General features: G+C 39.0%; 1 protein-coding gene across 1 annotated transcript in view; it reads right to left on the bottom strand.

Annotated features, from left to right (window-relative positions):
• Positions 1 to 10,195, bottom strand: part of RASGRP3 (RAS guanyl releasing protein 3) — a 100,816-nt gene extending 90,621 nt beyond the window's left edge. The window contains exon 1 of the mRNA XM_024732291.1: positions 9,974 to 10,195. The gene's annotated coding sequence lies outside the window, so the exon portion shown is untranslated. The remainder of the gene's footprint in view (positions 1 to 9,973) is intronic.
• Between the last annotated feature and the right edge of the window lie 10,172 nt (positions 10,196 to 20,367).

The raw sequence follows: 20,367 nt of genomic DNA, 5'->3' as shown, positions 1-20,367 counted from the left end.
CAACCCCCAAGACAGATTACAGTCGGTCAGTTCTTCTGTATCCGTGGGTTCAAAAAAAATTTTTTTCGGAAGATCCCAAAAAGCAAAACTTGAATTTGCCATGCACTAGCAACTATTTCCATAGCACTTCCATTGAATTAGGTATTACGCATAATCTGAGATGGTGATTTAAAGTATAGTATGTGTAGTTTAAACGCAAACACTATGCCATCTTATGTAAGGGACTTGAGCATCTGAGGATTTTCATACCAGCAAGGGTCTTGGAACCAATCCCTGTGGATAGAGAATACTAAGGGACGAATCTGCTCTCAGGCGTGTGGAGAGTTGAATGTGTGGGGAGGGGGGACCCTGAGGGAAGGAAATCAGGTGGAGTGAGTCCTTGAATAAGGGGAAAAGGAGCAAACATAGAAGCAATAGTGACGGTAAAGGAGGAATGGGATAATCTCAACTCACCTGTATGTCCCTGAATTCTCTTGCTGATCTGTGAAATCAATCAGTGGCCCCACTCAACTCAGGCTTCTTGACCTTTTGCCTAAAGACCAGTTAGTGCCTAACGTTGCCACCTGCTCCTCGTTTACTAGTGATAAGGAAAAGCAGCAGTAGTATCTGCAGGATCCAACAGCTAATGGCGCTCACGAAGATATGAAAGACCGACTCGGAAAGCACACTCCACACGCAAAGGTCAGTTGCACACGCCGCCTCCCTCCCCTCCTTCTTCCCCTTCTGGAAGCTGCACAGGAAAATTTAGAGAGTGACCCAAGTCCTGGTTCCCCCGTGCTCTGCCTCCCCACGCCCGCCCACGCCCCCAGAAGGACGGAGCAAGCTTGTAGAATTCTCTTTCTCAGGTGTCCCTACATTCACTTTCACTGCAACCTTTCTCTTACCTTCTTCTCTTCTACCTCTCTGCCAAATGTGACTTAGGAAAATCACGCCCTATTTAGGAACCAAAAAAAGCTCCTAATTATGGCTACATCCTGAAGAGCAGCGTTAGAGGTACTCGGTCCTAAGGACGGGGGAAAAAAAGGAGAATCCAAAGTTTAGAAGTTAAAATTAGACACAAATGAAAAGGCCTTCTCCACCTAGGAGTCACGCAGATAATAAGGCTGTCTCCTGAGAAAAGAATTCCGTCTATTTCCTCATTCTTCTCCAGTGAAGTTGCTTTCCTACTGACATTAGCAAACAAGATAAATACAATTTATCTTTTATGCTTGTCCCAGCATCTGATAGAGCACCTGGCACTTCCTAGATTCACTATCAGTGCTTTTGCTTTGGGTAGATGGAGATTGTAAGTTGATTCAATAGATTATGTTTCTGTTTAGTTTAATTATTCATGTATTATTAACGTATAAATGTAATGTAGTTATTAACATAGTATTAGTGCGTGGTATAATGTATTAATGTAGAAACGATACATTAATAGTTATATTTCATTGTAAATGCATTGGAATAATTTAATAATACACATTTATAATAAATTATAATGATTTAAGCATAATAATTTAATGTAATACATTGTGAATACATTGTAAATACACTGTAATGATTTCATTGTAAGTATATGAGATATGATATTATAGGTGCACACACCAGTCACTCTACAACTTTGCTTCTATGGGAAAAACGAAAAGTTTATTCAGAGGGCCAAGAACATTCTTAAAAACAAGCTTTTGGAACACTTCCAATCTGTATATCATGCAATGGATGGTCATTATTTATATTTTAAATGTCTTTAACTTTTATTTTGATTTTAGAATTTTCTGATTGCTTTAAATCTAGCTCCGTAACCAAACCTTCATGGAATAAGAAATGAACCCAAAATATGATCATTTCAGTTGGCTGTGACTCCTTGCCAGGACTTCAGAAGCCCTTGTTTCCAGGTCTCTTGCCATTGGCGGGGCCTTAGGAACCTACAGTGTCTTTTAGTTTTATCCACTTCCATTGGTTCTATTTTTGTATCTCCATACTTAGCACACAGAACTATCTTTGTCACTCCAGCTAACTGGCATGAGAGTCCCCAGGGCATAGTAGTTATACAAGATTATTGAAGCATACTTCCTACCCTTCAAATAAGACAATGCAGACTGCAGAAAAGACATCAGAAATGGCCACAATGGTAGAAGAAGTGTGTGTGTGTGTGTGTGTGTGTGTGTGTGTGAGTGAATTGCTAAAGATTTCTTTCTTTGTACTAAGTTTTATGCATTATTAAGAGCACAACATCTATAATGCTTTCTAGAAGTTCATTTTAGGCTGTGTAATATCTGTTACCATGTCTAAATTCACTTGGAAACATCATGATAAAATAAATTTTCTTATAATCATATAACCCAGATTTCAAAAATTGAGAGTTTTTTAAAACCTCTATTACCCTTATTCTCAACTGAAAAACCCACCGTTACTCACAGCATTCCAGTTGATCCAACGAACAGTTGGACTGTTCTAAGAGGCCAAAACTTAGAAACTGTCAATCCTTTGCTTGCCTTTCAGTGATTCAGTTTTATTTGAGACATGTAAGAGTGGCCTGCTGAGTCCATCAGAAAGAAGACTGTGAGTCCTGAACAGACAGCAGAATCTCTCAGCCCAAACTTCACATGCCATTCATGTAACTGCATAGCACTGCAGCTCTGCTGTTGAGATTTGCACTGCCCACTCCAGTAGCCACTAGGCACCTCAAGCCACTGAGCACATGAAATGAGGCCCGCGAACCAAGATATGTAGCAGGCATAAAATACACCCTGGATTTCAAAGACTTGGTACCAAAGAAGAAGGTAAGATATCTCATTAACAGTCTTTAATTTTGATTGCACGTCAAAATGATAATGTTTTGGATATATTGGGTTCAACAAATGAGATTCTTAAAACTAATTTTTACCTGTCTCTTTACTTCCTTAATGTGGTCACTAGAAAATATAAAATGACATTTGTGGCTCACTTTATATTTCTACTGGACAGTGCTTGGTCTAGAGGCCTCCACAATAAATTGCATGACCAGTAACTAGTCTTTCAGATTGGAAGTCAGAGCCGCTGCAGAATTTTATTCCAAATTGGGCTAATCAGAGGAGAATATGACCAGGAGTAAAGATTAAAGCAACCCCTACATGTTTAGTTTTCCCAAGCAAAGCATTTTAATAATACCCAACAGGACAGTTAAGTCATGTCTAAGGACACAAGTCACTGGTTGAGATACTGATAAATGTCACTGCAGTGCACGCAGTACCTGCCTTACTTAGCTCTTTCCCAGTTGATAACACATCCTTCGTTTTCACCTCAGTCGTTGTTATCTGTACTCATTTCATAGCACGGAAACGGGAGAGGGAATCATGAATTCACTTGTTTTGACTTTTTGTTGTTGGTTTCCCCCACCATTGCTGTTAAAATGAAAACAACGGATCTTTTCACAGAAAATAGAAACGTGAATTTGATTTTTAAAAATTTAATGGAAAATAAAACTTTTAAGATTCTGTGTACGGGCAACAGGGGGCTAGTTATAGCAGCATTATAACTGGACACGTCATGCACGTGGAGAAGTTCACACTGACACGGGATATTAACCTACATAAAAATTCATTCCCAAATCACTGATGTGGGATTACCAGATTACTGAATTAAAAACACATTGGGGGTCACTACTTCCAGCAAAGAGTTGTGTAACTGCTGGTAAAAACAATAGTGATTTCAGGAGTAGATTGAAAACAAAACAATAATATCTTTGTAATGTTCTGAAATTGTTGCACTAATAGAACTAAGACAGGCTCCATTGCATTTCCCAGTCTGATTTGCTGACCATCTTGTCTGCCCATAATTGTTTTCTGCCATTCATTTCCTCCAATTGTCAATTATTGCTAAAACAATTATGAAAAAAACAAGTGTCTGTCTTTGTTTCCTGTTGCCCATGAATACAGTGAAGTCATAGACCAGACTAGTGCATCATAATCTTTTCCATTACAATGAATTATGCTGTCACAAACAGGATACAGTGCTTTACTGGGCAAAGAAGCCAAAATGGGGCTGAATTAGCACAAACCTGACTGTCAGCCGTGACAGCAAGAAATTAGAGCACTGGGACTTAGTTTTCCACTTTTTCAAAATATACTGGTTTTTGTACCTGATTATAAAAGTACATGGATAGACCTAGAGACTGTCATACAGAGTGACATAAGTCAGAAAGAGAAAAACAAATATTGTCTAATATTGCTTATATGTGGAATCTAGAAAAATGGTACAGATAAACTTATTGGCAAAGCAGAAATAGAGACACAGTTGTAGAGAACAAACTTATGGATACCAAGGTGGGGGAGTGGGATGAATTGGGAGACTGGGGTTGACTTATATACACTATTATGTATAAAATAGATAACTAATGAGAACCTACTGTATAGCACAGGGAACTCTACTCGATGCTCTGTGATGACCTAAATGGAAAGGAAATCTAAAAAAAGAGGGGATATATGTATATGTATAACTGATTCACTTGGCTGTACAACAGAAACTAACACAACATTGTAAAGTAACTATACTCCAATAAAAATTTAAAAAATAAAAAGTAGTACATGCTATCCCAGAGACAAAGTAGAAAATAAAAATCACCATTACCTCACTGACCAGAGATTCTTAACATTTTGGTGTACGAATTTTTAGTTCTTAACTCTTTTTCATATATACATTTATAATTTTTAAGAAAATGGGATCATACCATGTACATAATTTTTTGTCTTCTCTTTTTCAACTAACATTTACTACAAAGAGTTTCCAATGCCATTAAATATTTTAATGTAATTTAATGGCTATTTGTAATTCCATATTGTGGGATCTTATTTGGCAATTTCCTTATTTTGTATATTTGTCCAAAATTTGTCTGTTTCAAATAGATAAACTTTCTTTTACATAGATTTTTGCCTCAATCTATGAATATTTCCTTAGGATATATTCCTAAAATATAGACTATTTACTTTTTTATGTATATATATATATTTAAAATTTATTTATTTTTGGCTGTGTTGGGCCTTCGTTGCTGCACGTGGGCTTTCTCTAGTTGGGTGAGCGGGGGCTACTCTGTTGGAATGCGCGGGCTTCTCATTGCGGTGGCTTCTTGTTGTGGAGCATGGGCTCTAGGTGCGCAGGCTTCAGTAGTTGCAGCACGCAGGCTCAGTAGTTGTGGCTCACAGGATCTAGAGCACAGACTCAGTAGTTGTGGCACACAGGCTTAGTTGCTCCATGGCATGTGGGATCTTCCTGGACCAGGGATCGAACCTGTGTCCCCTGCATTGGCAGGCGGATTCTCAACCACTGCACCACCAGGGAAGTCCCAGACTATTTACTTTTTAGTAGAAAAAATATTGTGTATTTTGAAATAAATATTTAGAATAAAATGTCTAGGAAAATTCCTTAACAATCAAGGCACAGATGTGCATTAAAAATTTAATAACCAAGCCTGATATATGTACCTTCCTAACAGGATAAACAAGTGAAATCTTTTCAATGATTACAAAGTTTAAGATAAATCTACAACGGGTCTATCCAAAATGCCCTTTGGGCCAGCTAGCTGTAAAAGTCTAAGTAATTCCACGAAGTCCTTTTCCAGAATCTTTTAGCACAACTAGCCTCCAAACCCTTTAGGAGCCCACAGATGATTCTGCAGTGATTCTGTGACCTCTTAGTTTCCTAAAGAGCTCGCTTCTAGTGGCTGCCTGCACTGTCCCTGACCTGGGCTGAGCATTGTTACCTGGTTCTGCCACTAGAAGGCAGCCAAGGACAGGGAGAGGTGTTTAACCCCTTTCTTGGTCCTGTTTTCTCTTCGATATGGTATAATCTTTATTTCATAAGATAACCGAGGAGAAATCTAAAAATGAGGCACTGAAGGGAAAAACAATTTAGGTAATAAATATACAAATAAGTAAAATCAATAAGAAAATCTCTGTGTATAAACTATTCCCGTTTCCTCAGAGAGATTAACCAAAAGGTGCAGAATTCTGAGGGCTACCGTAGTGAGGAACAAAGACCAGGCATCTGGTTAAAAATTGGGTTACAGCATGAACAATTGTGCCCTTAGATCTTTGCAGGTGGAGAAAGTGAATCCACAGCAGATACATTCTCCAGGGGAATGAGTGGGTACATGGCTTTGAGCTCATGCACACCTGGCTTCCATTTTCTGTCTCTAGCTAGGTAATTAAGGACAAGTCCCTTAACCTCTCTGAGCCTTAGTTTTCTCATTTATACAATGTGGTTAGCAATGGAACCTGCCCATAGGTGGTTGTTGTGAGCATGAAATAAGAGAATGTATATTAAAAAGCTTGGCGTATTGAGGATATGGGGAGGGGGAAGGGTGAGCTTTGACAGGGCGAAAGAGAGTCATGGACATATACACACTAACAAACGTAGTAAGGTAGATAGCTAGTGGGAAGCAGCTGCATGGCACAGGGATATTAGCTCGGTGCTTTGTGACAGCCTGGAGGGGTGGGATAAGGAGAGTGGGAGGGAGGGAGACGCAAGAGGGAAGACATATGGGAACATATGTATATGTATAACTGATTCACTTTGTTATAAAGCAGAAACTAACACACCATTGTAAAGCAATTATACCCCAATAAAGATGTTAAAAAAAAATAAAAAAAGCTTGGCATATAGAAAATTCTCCATCAATGTTGGCCGTTGTTATTATTTCCAGCCCTCACCTTTTTCCTAAGCTGTTTCCCATTTCCAGCTGTCCACTTACTATTTCTACTTGATTATCCCATCATCACCTCAAATTTAATATGTCTGAAAATAAAATCCTTGCTTCCCTCACTAACTCCCTGACCTGCTTCTATCTCTTTGGCTATTTCTTTGAATGGACTCTAAGTAAAACATAATATCCTCTCTAACACTTCTTTTCCTCCTAAAACCATATCCAATCAGTTTACAAAACATGTGGGATATGTTCTCTAATGTGTCTCCAATCTGGATGGTTTCTTTCTCTCTGTTGTCACCAGCACCCAGACCTTGGTGACCTGCTCTTTGCCCCAGCAAGTCCTGCCTTGAATGGGCAGGTCTTATTGATGTCATTTCCCTTCTCAAAATCCTCAGTGACTCCCCAGTGTCTTCAAATTAGATTCTAAATTCCTTAGTCTGGCATTATTGTCCCACTGCAGTCTGACTTCAACGTCCTCCAGATGCTTTCTTCTTGTTCTCTATGGGCATTGCCCCTGTTCCTATCAAGCTGGTTGACACAGAGTTCGCTGGTAGGGTTGCCAGTAGGAAATAAAAAACACAGGACACTTAGTTAAATGTGAATCAGATAAACAACAAATATATTTTGTATAAGTATGTCATGCAATACGCCTCATACACACCAGTGAAATAGGACATACTCTTACTAGAGAAAGTATATGTCATTTATCTGAAATTCGTATTTCAGTGGGAATCTTGTATTTCATCCAGCAACCCAAGTGTCAATACATTCCTGTCTCTTCCCATGCACACAGCTCCGTTCTTGTCTTGGATGCCCTTATCTCTTGCCGTACCCATCAGATCTCCCTCTGCCCTTCAAGGCTCAGCTCAGCCTCATCCCTCCATGAAGACTGCCCGGATCAGGCCTTCCTTATCTGTACTTATTATCTACATCATTCATTTGGTTCCATATATAGTATGCCTTGTGTTCTGTATAACTCCCACTCTCCAAGTAAATGTTGAGTTTATCAAAGGTAGAGAATGTATTATAAGTAGGAGAACTTAACAAATATGCTTTGGTGGTGTGGTGCTGTGCTGACCTGTAATATAGGATGTGAGAGGATGAGAGCACAGGAGAAAGAGAACATCCAGTGGCCACTAATCTGGATTTAAGGTACTCATAGACCCATGAAAATCAATTTGCAATTCCCCCTCCTTCCATAGCATCAGGCCAGGTGGGTATGGCTGCCTGGCCTTGGCATGCTTCTTCCTACACCCCCCCTTCAATACATCCTACAAGTTGTGGATTACATTGGTGACTAAATTTCTTAAAACTCCACTCTATCTGAAGAGTAATCTGATTTCACTTATATTTCTATGTGAGAGTCGGGGTGGCTATACTATGCAACCTATAAACATATGGTGATTATAGGAGTTATGCAGGAAATGAAGAAATAAATGACTATTTAATTAATAGAGAAGCTAAAAAATTGGCAATTTTTTTTTCAGAATTAGCTAACTCTAATAATGTACCGTATTCTCAGGAGCTTGAGAATACATCAGGAAAGCTATGAAACTATTAAGCCATTCCCAAGAAATCTATTTTAAATAGCTGGCATTTCATGGATACATTTGTAAGCATCTATGGGCAACCAGAAACCAATGACCAACAACAAGACTTTTAAAAGTGAAAAAATATATACTCTTAGAATAAAATACATAACTCATTATTTTATCTATTATTTAAACCTTCAATAGTGTTTAAAACATTTTTATTCTCATCATGTAAACATATGAATGTGTCAAGTGAGAATGTTGTTTTGAAATTATAAGAGGAAAGGTTCAACATGAACAGAAATCAGGATCACTGTAAGCAGTGTCCCTATCGCTGACCCACCTGGAGTAGCAATTAATTAGGTTACCTCAGACTTTTCTTTGTGGAAATAATAAAATGGATTCAGCACTGAATTCAGGACTTTGCAGCACTGGAATGTCCTGGAAACAAGGGCTAAGAGTTTGTTTTATTTGTTTCTTCAGACCCATCATATTTGTCCAGATTAATTTTATTTCACTCTATTTTTTACAACCTAATTTTAACTAAGAAATATCGCTCTTTCTACTCAAGAATATTATACTTTGCTATTTCCATGGAATGAATTATAATTTTCTGATCAGAAGAAAATAACCCTTAAATTCTTCCATGAAAGAGAACAGCCAATGCGATCCACATTGAGACAGAACTGAGCCTTGGCCTCCTGCACTAGTTGCAATCTGGCTGGCTCAGCTTTTCTGGCTTCCAGATTTGCTATCTTCTTAAGACAGATTCTAAACATACCAGTCTCAAACTGGGATAAGCCAAAATAACAGCAACACATTTCCTTTGGCTCTTCCTTTTCAATAAACCACCAGAACCGTATTCCTTTGTTTGACATCATGGTGACATTAATCACGTTTCTCCAGGACACGAATGTGGATATTATCAGCGGTGAATGCAAATATGTTGCATCATCTAAACAAACGTACTTGTTTGATGGCAAAGAACGTTAACAGAAGTTGGAATGTCTCTAGGAGCTTTACAAGTTTTCGTGGGCAGCATCAACAGCTCTTGGATTTAATCCATTCCCTTTTGACCTTTCCACTTCCAAACCCAGGGACATTTTTTCAGGTCACTCAAAAATATATGTTGAATGACTGTTTTGAAATAATAACTTAAATGTAAATAATTATTGTGAACAGTTTCTATCACTGGAGCTGTTAAGTGCTGTTTTTTGTGCTTCTAGAGGGTTTTTCTTGGTCTGAAAATGAATGTTCAGGAGAAGCTCTGTGTTAAAAAAAATTTAATCTTCACATAATTTTATACAAAATTTAATTTAGTTAAAATAACTTTTCTAAAATAGACCACTTTTGCTTGAGGGCCTCTCTATTAAATGTATTCTAAACCAGTATTGATACCCCCAAAATGGTATATGGATCACTCATCAGCACTTTGAAAAGGGTAGAAAAACAGACAAATATCAAGAAATTATTTTTCAAAAATGATCTTCAATGAAATTATGTATACTGTTTAATCCCCTGGTGATAACGAAACCAAAGAAAACTTAGTGGCTATAAAGCTATCTTAAGGAAACAACTACTTTAAAAACATTATTGTTAAAAAGCGAAGATGTCACAAGTGAGGCTGATTTCCACATTTTTTCAGAGATATAAGCAAAGCTTATGGGCTCTTCATGAGTGACCGCCCTCAAATTATACGCACCGTCTGGGGTTAATATCCACAGTGCATAATATGCATGTAGACACAACAATAGACAGTCTTAAAAAGGACACTTACCTTAACTCGCAGGTGTGGAATCATTTCAAGCGCATCCCTCTGTTGAATCCTCTCTTCTGCTTCACCAACCCGTTACAAGTTTCTCTTCCACGTATCTAAACACCTAGAGGTTCCTGTTCTCTCTTCTAAAATGCTGCGTTCACCTCCATTGCCCAAATCCAGTTCAAAAATGGGGAGAGTAAAAAATTCGAATTTGCAAGCTGTTTACGCCTAACGACGACAGCGAAGCTGCTAAGCTTTGAGCTCACTGAATTAAAGGTTGTTTGGCTAAATGGCAGGCACACTTCCTTCTATTCTTTCTGAACTTAGTTTTCCTGCCTCCAGCGGAGCTTTTTCCTTTCCTGGGCTATAAATAGGCTGGTCGTAAGAGTCCGGAGGAAAGAAGAAGGCAGGAAATACATTTGATTTCAAAAAGCAGTCTTAGGGTTGTGTGTGTGTGTGTGTGTGTGTGTGTCTTTCAAGTGAACACCAATAAACAAGGAAAATTCAGCTTTGGTGTGTGCACCATAGTCAATGTTTTCTTTGATTTCCTATAACCTCAGTTTGGCTATAAGCTGTCATTTCTCATAAGCAAAGCTTGGGTTTAGAGATGTATTATTTTCTACAGACCATAAAAAAATCTACATCTAAGCCTTCATTTATCAAAGGGTTGCCAAATAAATCAGATTTTCCGGAGGAACTGAGGAAAGGGGCAGACAAGGGGGGGTTACCGTAGTTGTTTCTTTTCATTCAAAAGGAGGTGAAGCAGTACTTTTTGAAGCAAGATTCAACAAAAGGAAAATATCAGGTGAACAAGAAAAGCAGATACTTTTGCTTGGATGAAAGTATGACGTCGAATTTATAAGCCAGTCAGCTGTTTGTACTAAATTAATAGATTGTCCACAGTCTTGCTACTCAAAGTTGTTTAACTTCTCTTATAATTATATGCAACACAAAGTAAAATAAAAATTAGACGTCATTTTTCACATGTCAGAATGGCGGATCAAAATTTCGGATATTGTCTGCTACCATTGAAGTGTGGAGAGATAAGCATCTGTATAATAGTAGATGGGAGTGTAAACTGGCGTGGACTATCTGATAGAGGGCAATTCTCAACCTCTTTCAAAATGTTAAGTGCACATACTCTAACAAGATACTTAAACATGCTTGATTCTGCAAAGCGGGAGTGGAGATCTAGAAACGGGGAACAGTTTCGTTTCCTATATACATATTCTGTGCTCTTTTAACTTATTTATTTATTTATTTATTTATTTATTTTTATGCGGTACGAGGGCCTCTCACTGTTGTGGTCTCTCCCGTTGTGGAGCACAGGCTCCCGACGCGCAGGCTCAGTGGCCATGGCTCACGGGCCTAGCCGCTCCGCGGCATGCGGGATCTTCCCGGACCAGGGCACGAACCCGTGTCCCCTGCAATGGCAGGCGGACTCTCAACCACTGTGCCACCAGGGAAGCCCTCTTTGAACTTTTATACTGTGTATCCCATGCTTTAAAAACTTATTAAAAGGTAGAATTTAAAAAACTGTTATTACTTAAGTAATAAATAATAACATAGGATTCATAGGATTCTATTATCTATTTATTATCCATCATCTATCTGTCAATCATTATACACTTACCGTCTCAACAAGCTTTTCTTTTCATTGGTTTACATCGGGTAACGCTTTAAGAAGCAACCCTGGAATACCCAGGAATCTCTTTGGGGGGAAGGGCTGAGTACTGAGAGCGCTGCCCACAGATCAATAGCATCAGTAGCACTTTGATCAGAGCCTCCAGGGCAGGGCCCAGCAATCTGTATTTTAACTCCAGATGGTTCTCATGCTCACTAAAGTATGAGAAGCACCAGCTTATAGAATTATTTTGTTTGTTTGTTTATTAGTATCCCACCCTCTAAAAAGAATTTGAGAGTACAGCTGGGTGACAAGGGTTAATAATACCATACTGCATATTTGAACGTTACTAAGAGAGGAAATCTTCAAAGTCCTCATCACAAGAAAGAAAATTTTTTGCAACTGTGAACGGTGGGGATGTTAACTAGACTTACGGTGATGGTCATTTCGCAATATACACAAATATCAAACCATTAGGTAGGTTAGGTAGGTTATATGTCAATTATACCTCAATCAAAATAAGCAAAAAATGAATGAAAATAAAAGGGTTTGAGACAAGTGATTTTATTTTGTGGAAAAATAAGGATAACTTTAAACACTTAATGCCAGTGACTCCTGTCTAGAAGGCTAGAAGAGTTCTTACACATAAAGGTTAAGAAGACATACTAATTTCCCAGTTACTTTGGAGGAAGCTATCTAAAGCAAGGCAAAAGCAGTGGAAAGAGCAAGCCGATGGTATTTAAGGGAGAGACAAAAGCACTCTCTCATTTGGGATTAATCGTAATTAAAAAGGATGAATTCAAGGCAGAATTTACTAATGTGGATGTTTGAAAATCGTTGCTACCTGAAATAAAGCAAAACAAAGAAAATATGAAGAAATTAAAAGAAAAGTCTCTAAATGCAGACAAAATATTCCACTCCCTATTTTTGTTTAGTAATTTGATGACGGTTTTCTGAGCCAGCCGTTTTTTATCCATTCGTAGCCTTAATGCAAAGCCCTATCTTTGAGAAACAATAGGTTGAACAATGAGCGCAGCCCCAGCTGGTGAGGGAAAAGCAACAGTATCTGCATCCCAGGCACAGATGGGGAGGAAAAGATTTCTTTTAAAAAAAGAGAGAGAGAGAGAGAGAGAAAGGAATGAATGACCTCGTTGTAATAGCAGAAAGGAAGAAGGAAGTCCCCGGTGGTCAGGATATAACAGCTGCAGTGTACTGAAGTGGCTAAAAGGTGCATGAGTTGACTTTGGCAGAAAAATGACTGGCAACGGGGTAATAAGTTTCTGGGAGCAAACCATCCTCCCATGTGAGAAGAATGAACTCTTCTAAGAAACTCCAAGTACAATTACCAGGCTTTCATTGTTCTCTGGAAACTTTCCTTCTCTTTTTGTGGGGAAACATTTTACTTCTCAAAAAGAACAACTTCACAGAGCTCCCCATATAGCCCATCTCTAGGAACGAAGCATTAAAACATTTATGGAAACAGAAAGGCTCTGTACTCTTCATCTAAAATTAACGATAGACTCTCTTAAAAGGCATTAGGGGGAAAAAGCCAAAGGCCTCGCAAGGAAAGGTAATGTGCAAATTTCTTCAACTGCTTTGGTTTTGCAAGTGGAGGAAAATACATTTTTTTTATTGCAGTCATCTACAAAGAATTTCAATGTATACAATATAAAGGAAACCCAAGCAAAAGTCCTCAAGGAAAATGTGAAAGAAGTCTGCATATTATTTCTCAAATGACCTGAATGCACTGCGTGTATCTGAGCCTGTATGCCTTGCAGGTATTCTTTTAAAAAGCCTGTCTTCGTTCACAAAGTGCAGAAGTTCTAGGTATTACCAAATTGTGGGGAACTGTGTTCCTTTGACTTGAATTGTTGTATCATACTAATAAAAATAAATCAGGGCTGCTGGAATGAATAATCAAAAGGACATCAGTAAAGGATGGGTCTCTAAATTTTAGCAGGAACATTGAAAAGCTGGTTGAAAGTCAGGAATGAGCTCTATGTTATAAAAATAAAAAATAAACGTTAACTCTTTGAAGGAATTAGAAGACTTAGTGGGATAAAGGTGAAACTTTTCCATTAATTTCCATAAATTTTGTTCATCAGTAGTTTATTTTTTACTTAGCCTAATAATGTTAAAGTTACCTTGCAAAATTACAGTAATCCTGGCACAAATCAAACAGTTCACAGTATCGCCCAGCAGAAGCCCAGCCTTGGTTAAAATTCAGTGGAGAAATCTAAATTAGACTGCCCTCACTGGATTTAGCTTTGGACTGGATTGGTATTCTGTCAGTTTGCCATGCACCTAAAATAAAACAGCACTAGTTTCCATGTAATGATGATTTAAAAACAATGATCTTGAAACTTTCCAGTTATGAATGTCTAGAGCTTATCAGTTTTGTCAAGACTAAAATCTGATGTCATAATAACTGAAGGAAATTCTAACTGGTGTTGTAGTAAAAGTTTTCCTATTAATTTTAAAACATGGGCACTTTCACTTTATTGTTTCTGTCAGTTGTGTGTTCTTTTGGGGAAAAACCTTTGGACTCAACCATAAGGTGGTTTGTGAAGCTAATCACTGGTGGAGGCAAGAAGAAGCAAAACCATCACTGGGAGGAAAATATGCAGAAAAGAAAGCAGATCATTGTAGGCACAGTGCATGGCACACTTCTGAAGACAGAGGGAGATTGCCATGGGCTCCAAGAGCATTGGTGCCCAAATATAACATTTTGGTGCAACATTTGGAAAGAAGAAGGGAAGGAAGTAGGGGAGAGAACATGGCAGTGAAATTGATTTACCTATCTAAGGTAAAATTTATTGCTTTGGCAGACACTCTAGTCTAGTGAAGGCCAAGAGGTAGGTTGGTTGCTGATTTAATAGTTCATACAGGTTCCTCGCTTACACAATAGATTAGTTTGAATTCATAATAGAGTCAATATACTCCATAATCCCCTGAAACATATGACTATACAATTAATGAAAAAACTATAAACTGAGTTTATATTGATGTTGTCAAGGTGAACGCAATCACAAGCTCTAGAATCCTAATATAAATTACGGGGTGCAGGGCTTCCCAGGTGGCGCAGTGGTTGAGAGTCTGTCTGCCGATGCAGGGGACACGGGTTTGTGCCCCGGTCCAGGAAGATCCCACATGCCGCAGAGCGGCTGGGCCCGTGAGCCATGGCCGCTGAGCCTGCGCGTCCGGAGCCTGTGCTCTGCAACAGGAGAGGCCACAACAGTGAGAGGCCCGCGTACTGCAAAAAAAAAAAAAAAAAAAAATTACGGGGTGCAAATTCACACCAGTTAGATGCAGCAAGTTAAAAGAACTGAGTCTGGATTAAAGACCTAAATGTAAGGCCAGACACTATAAAACTCTTCAAGGGAAACATATGCAGAACACTGTATGACATAAATCACAGCAAGATCCTTTTTGACCCACCTCCTAGAGAAATGGAAATAAAAACAAAAATAAACAAATGGGACATAATGAAACTTAAAAGATTTTGCACAGCAAAGGAAACCATAAACAAGATGAAAAGACAATGGGAGAAAATATTTTCAAATGCATCAGTGGACAAAGGATTAATCTCCAAAATTTACAAGCAGCTCCTGCAGCTCAATATCAAAAAAACAAACAACCCAATCCAAAAATGGGCAGAAGATCTAAATAGACATTTCTCCAAAGAAGATTTACAGACTGCCAACGAACACATGAAAGGATGCTCAGCATCACTAATCATTAGAGAAATGCAAATCAAAACTACAATGAGGTATCACCTCACACCAGTCAATAGCCATCATCAAAAAATCTGCAAACAATAAATGCTGGAGAGGGTGTGCAGAAAAGGGAACCCTCTTGCACTGGTGGTGGGAATGTAAATTGGTGCAGCCACTATGGAGAACAGTATGGAGGTTCCTTAAAAAACTACAAATAGAACTACCATATGACCCAGTGATCCCACTACTGGGCATATACCCTGAGAAAACCATAATTCAATGAGAGTCATGTACCACAATGTTCATTGCAGCTCTATTTACAATGGCTGGGACATGGAAACAACCTAAGTGTCCATCAACAGATGAGTGGATAAAGAAGATGTGGCACATATATACAATGGAATATTACTCAGCCCTAAAAAGGAACAAAACTGAGTTATTTGTAGTGAGGTGGATGACCCTAGAGTCTGTAACACAGAGTGAAGTAAGGCAGAAGGAGAAAAATAAGTACCATATGATAAGACATATATATGGAATCTAAAAAAAAAACAAAAACGGTTCTGAAGAACCTAGGGACAGGACAGGAATAAAGAAGCAGACATAGGGAATGGACTTGAGGGCACAAGGAGGTGGAAGGGTAAGGTGGGACAAAGTGAGAGAGTGGCATGGACTTATATATACTACCAAAAGTAAAATAGATAGCTAGTGGGAGGCAGTCGCATAGCACAGGAAGATCAGCTCAATGCTTTGTGACCACCTAGAGAGGTGGGAGGGAGACGCAAGAGGGAGGAGATATGGGCATATATGTATATATATAGCTGATTCACTTTGTTATAAAGCAGAAACTAACACACTGTTGTAAAGCAATTATACTCCAATAAAGATGTTAAAAAAATAAAAAAGATAAAATAAAATAACTGAGTCTTCTGGGTGTAGCCAATGTGACCCAAAGACTGTCCCTTGCTGGCTTTGAAGAAACAAGCTGTCATGTTGTGAGCTGCTTCTGGAGAGCACCACATGGCAAGGTACTGACGCAGCCTCCCTCCAACAGTCAGCAAGGAACTGAGGCCTTCAATCCTGCAGCACGCAAGGACTGGACGCTGCCAACAACCACATGAGCTGGAAACAGCTCCTTCCCAAGTCAAGCCTCAGATGAGACCAAAGCCCCAGCTGATAACTTGATTGCATCCTTGTAAGACTCTGAATCAGTGGACCCAGCTATTTCATGTCTGGCCAGGCAGGCTAAGAGAGTCTCCTATCAAGTTGGTTTATAGTCATGTGTAAGGTCATCATATACACATAACCATGTATATTCCATCACCTTTGCTGCATTCTATTAGTGAGCAGGAAGTCATAGGTCCTGCCTATACTTGGGGGGAGGGGGATAAAAGTGTGTGAATCCCAAGAGGCAGGGGATCATGGTGGCCACCCTAGAGTTTGTCTACCACAGTGGGTAACCAACCTAGAAAGAAGAAACAAGTAGACATAATACCAAGTGGATTTCTAAAGGATAGTGAGGACAGTGTTATCCACAGGCAGAACAGACAAAACAACTTCTTAATTCTTCCTCCTTCAAAGCAGTGGGAAGTGCACTGTCTCAACAGAGAAGCAGGTCATCTCTCCACCATTATACACTCTTGAGCAACTCAGTAACCTAAATGTTCTTCTGCTCCAACTCGGAGGTCCTTTCAGTTCTAAGCTTCTGTGACTTTGGACCTGCCCCTTCAAGCCTCAAAGACATTTTGGAATGTCACAAATCCTGGCTGTATTCATACAATGCATTTGGTGACCATTGTGTTACTGTTGAAACCTTAAAATGGGGGTGGGGGTGGGGAAGAGCATATATAAAAGCTTAATCCCTTAGAAAACTTAAAAGACAAATCAGTTGGGGTGTTACTATCTGATCCAATGTTTGATTTTCCACTTGAATGTTTATATTTCTAAAGTATGACATCATTCTAAAAATACATGAAGATAAAACTATTAGACAATTCACTTTGTACAGACAAATTTTAGGCTAAAACTGTGTTCTCCGTGGGGAACAAATTACATTTCACGTTACATCCAAGTAATATTGAGTGTATCCGAAATTACTTTGGCAGTATAAATTCACAGATTCTCAGGGTTAGATAGAGCCTTCACAGACATTTATCTAAACATCCATCTAATGGGCAAAAATCCTCCAGAACATGAAGAACAAATTGTCTTATTAATTTCTAAGTAAAAATACTGTCATTGCACATCCTTGTGATATCATAAATGTAAATGACTATTAAAATTATGAATTTAATCTGAATGAGGCAACTCCAAATTGCTTTGCTCACTAGATAAATGACACTTTTTTTCTTCAGACAAAAAGTTAAATTCTAAAGTATATGGTATTTAAAAGTATATTCACAGTTACTCTTGTATGGACAGACTACATGATGAAATGAATGTTATAAATGTTCTCCAACACTTCCTTGAGAACACATTGAAAGTTGCAAGTCAGGTTGAAACTAGGAATGCTTCATTTCCATCTAGAGGCTGAAGAGGGATAAAAAGTTCAAAAAGGAAATGACATTTTTAGAGCTATATGAGATCAGAGTCTCTCAGAGTCTGGATTTCAAAACACTAAACACTAAAGCCACATTTTTGGAGATAGCATCACATTATAGCTCTTTATTATATGGCTTGCTCAAATACATATTAATGCACAATTAATTCTAAAATAAACCACATGCTACAGATTGTATTTTATTTAGACAAGTCCAGCAAAATGCTTTTTTTTTTTTTTACTGTATTTTTTCAACCACATGGGAGTCCTTACTAAGTACAAATCTCTGAGATTGAGCCCATAGAAGAAAAAATAAAATTAAATATTTGGTCCTTGCCTTAAAAACAGCATACCTTCTAAAACAGAATTTCTCAAACTGTGTTTCAGTGACAGCCTGTTTCAACATAACATAGAGTTTATTTAACATGCAGATTTTTGGGCCTCAGACTCAGAGGATTTCTAATTCTGTAGGCATAGGGTAAGCCTTGGAATATGCATATATAATAAGCCTGTGATTGTTATTACACACTGAAGTTTGAGAACCCATGGTCCAGGGGTCAAAACATATATTTTTAACTAATACAAGAGAGTGATCCAAAGGATCAGGTTATGTAATTACTGCATGAATTCTGACTATAGCCAACATCAAGGTTCCATATTGGAATACATGTTATAGCATAAACTTCCCTTAAAACAAGTTCAAATTTAATTTGTGTCTCTCAGAAAAAATCAGGATGGAGGGACCATTTTTTTTTTCTGGGTGCTAAAAAAAATTTTTTTCTGCATTTTTTTAATTGTGGTAAAAAACACCTAACACAAAATTTAAATCTTAACAAACTTTAAGTACAGTTAAGTAGTGTTAAGTATATTCACATTGTTGTGAAACAGATCTCCAGAACTTTTTTATCTTGCAAAACTGAAACTCTATACCCTTAAAACAACAACTCCCCCTTTCCACCCTCCTCCAAGCCCTTGGTAACCACCATGCTACTTTCTGTTTCTAAGATGAAGGAGCCATTTTTAAAACACTATCCAATGACAAAGTGTCAGGTCTGAGAAAAAGAGAGCAAGGAGAGTTGAGTCTAAACACCAAAATTGGGGGTTGGAGTTAAGAAATGAGATCATAAAGCAGAAGGAGGGAGCAAAGCAAAGACAGATGGATGTAGAAGCAGAGGCATTTTCCAGAACTGAGTTGATAGAATTTGGCCTTCTGGCTGTGGGTGTTGGAGGCCAGGGAGGTGTGCTCTCTGAAGCCAGATTAGAACTGTAAGCCACTGTCATATCAGATAATCTTCCTACATCTTTGGTGAACAAATGACTATGATGAAAGTAGATGAGAAGGAGGTCAGAAGATGAAGACTGGGGATTATAAAGGATATTTACCACCTCCAAAATTTGCTGCAGACTTGGGAGATGGGCAGATCTGTGATAAAACCCACTGTGATAGTTTACTAGGACTGGAGTGGTTGAGGCAGGCTGTGGGGCATTGTGGGTCTCTGCTTTCTGGGCACGGATGTCATTAGAATAAAGTGTCAAAAGGCACCATTCGAAATACAGAGCCATCAGAAGTTCTGAAGGGCCATGGTTAATGCTTTGAATAGGCCAGGATCATCCAACAGGGCTGGGGAGATGGCCTGAAGGAAGTCAAGAACTTATATGAAGGTTCCTCCAAGACATTAAACTAATCAATTTGGAGAACTAGACACCTCTCCTGCTGTGTATGCTGGGGTGGCTCTGAAGCTCATCCAAGCCATGCTCTAGGAAAGAAAGCATGGAAAAAGTAGAAAGAGCCTACACTTTGAAGCCAGACACACCCAACTTCAAATTCTACTGACCTTTAAACCAGTGGTTCCCACCCTTTCTGGCACCAGGGACTGGTTTTGTGGAAGACAATTTTTCCACAGTGGGGCGGTGGGGGGGGGAAGGGAGGGGATGGTTCAGGCAGTGATGCGAGCGATGGGGAGCGATGGAGAGCAGCAGATGAAGCTTCATTTGCCCGCCCGCCACTCACCTCCTGATGTGCGGCCCGGTCCCTAACAGGCCGCGGATAGGGGCTTGAGGACCCCTGCTTTAAACCATCTAAATATCAATTTCCCTATCTACACCTCAAATTCTAACAATAACTACCTACTGGGCAAGGACATGAGTCTAGTGCTGTGTAACAGGAAGATGCTCTCCTGGTGCAGAGGCACGATTTTTCTTCTCAATGATGAAAGCATCTTGCTAAGAACTAGATGTGGTAAGGATCCTAAGGTTAAGAAGGAACAAGGAAGTCTGGGAGGTATATGGAAGTCTGAGAGTTCTTTGGCTAATAGGTTATTCGGATCCCTAAGTTACGGCGTGGTTTTCATAGCAGAATTGGTAGTCCAAGTCATAGCACCAAAGGGTGTCTTAAGAGGGCCATTAGCTCCCATGACATCCGTTAGCCTCCACACCCAAAGTCATCCCAAATAAGCATACAAACTAAGTAAAAATAGGATGTTTGTTATGCAAAAGCAGCTTAATGGCAGACTCCTTAGCTCCCCCTCCCAGCTGA

This window comes from Neophocaena asiaeorientalis, unplaced genomic scaffold (assembly GCF_003031525.2).
Source record: "Neophocaena asiaeorientalis asiaeorientalis breed wild unplaced genomic scaffold, Neophocaena_asiaeorientalis_V1.1 scaffold18, whole genome shotgun sequence".
NCBI lineage: Eukaryota > Metazoa > Chordata > Mammalia > Artiodactyla > Phocoenidae > Neophocaena > Neophocaena asiaeorientalis.
The sequence above is the reverse complement of the archived record's forward strand: the minus strand, read 5'-3'. Positions and strand labels throughout refer to the sequence as shown.